Below are 1186 nucleotides of genomic sequence, written 5' to 3'. Positions count from 1 at the left end.
CCCCACTGACGTTCGGAAAAACCACTCTTTTTTTTTGTTCCTTCCCCCGGCTCTCTTGGAACGTTCATTCCTTGTAATCAAAATCCTACATCTAAACCTTGTTCTTGCTACTTAGGGACTCTAACTCCTAGAAGTCGAACTCGCTCGCAGGTAGGGAGAATTGGTTCACATTCATTCTCAGCTAACCAACAGAGTGACTAGTGGTGGGACATATGCTGCTCAAATTGCTAAATAAGTAGGCTTTTTTACAGCTTCTTCTTTGGTTAATCTATGACATCGTCGGCTTGGTCATCTCTCTCTTTCTATCAAAAATGACGTAACGTATAAGGATAAGGAGCACATACATATAGAGAGGTGAAAAGGACGGATGTCCCAGTTAGAGAATCATTACCAGGATCTGCCAGACCGCTTTTCTCACTTAAGCACTCGACGTCACAAATAGAAATAAGAAAATCAGGGGCAGGGTCAACGATCACTCACGTCACGGGCAGCACGACGAGCTCAACTTCCACTGAAAAGTCAGAACCTCTCCGACTCCGCTTTAGTCATTAATCAGCCGATGAGCCAGACCGGTGAAGCAAGCCAACCGATGACCCGACTCACTCAAAGAATGGATGAGAAGCATAAAATCCCTATCGTTTCATTTTTCGGCAGGAATCGAACCAGCGCTAGCGGATCAAGTCACAAGCTTATAGACAGACAGAATTCGACTTTTTGTTACATCTGTGGAGGCCCATAAAGAGAGGTGCTACACTCCGATTACACACAGAAAGAAAAGACTGATCGCCCTACCGATGAAAGAAAGATAGTGATTCGTTGATGTTAATGAAAGAAATTCTTGGTTTCACTTTCACGACATGGAGTTGAACCATGATCGACCGTGATCGTGAGAATTGCCTAGAGCTTCTTGGCCCACGTGTCCCGAACGAACTCAATCGAACAGTATATGTGGCACAGAGGCTACTCCACTAGACTATAGAATCTTGATGATATCTATCTAATTACATCCGGCGTATGATTCACACTCTTTCTGGGAGTGCAGGGAACAGTACTTCCACTAGTTCCTTTGAGTTCTTATCTGATGATGATCAGTCTGATCCCAATATCCTGCCTTCCAACCAGTCAATCAAGCAGCACTGGCCGCTATTCCATAGATGGCATAGAGCTCTTACACAGCCCCTAATAG

This window comes from Cucurbita maxima, unplaced genomic scaffold (genome assembly GCF_002738345.1).
Source record: "Cucurbita maxima cultivar Rimu unplaced genomic scaffold, Cmax_1.0 Cma_Scf00320, whole genome shotgun sequence".
Taxonomy (NCBI): Eukaryota; Viridiplantae; Streptophyta; class Magnoliopsida; order Cucurbitales; family Cucurbitaceae; genus Cucurbita; species Cucurbita maxima.
This window is presented reverse-complemented; position numbering follows the sequence as displayed.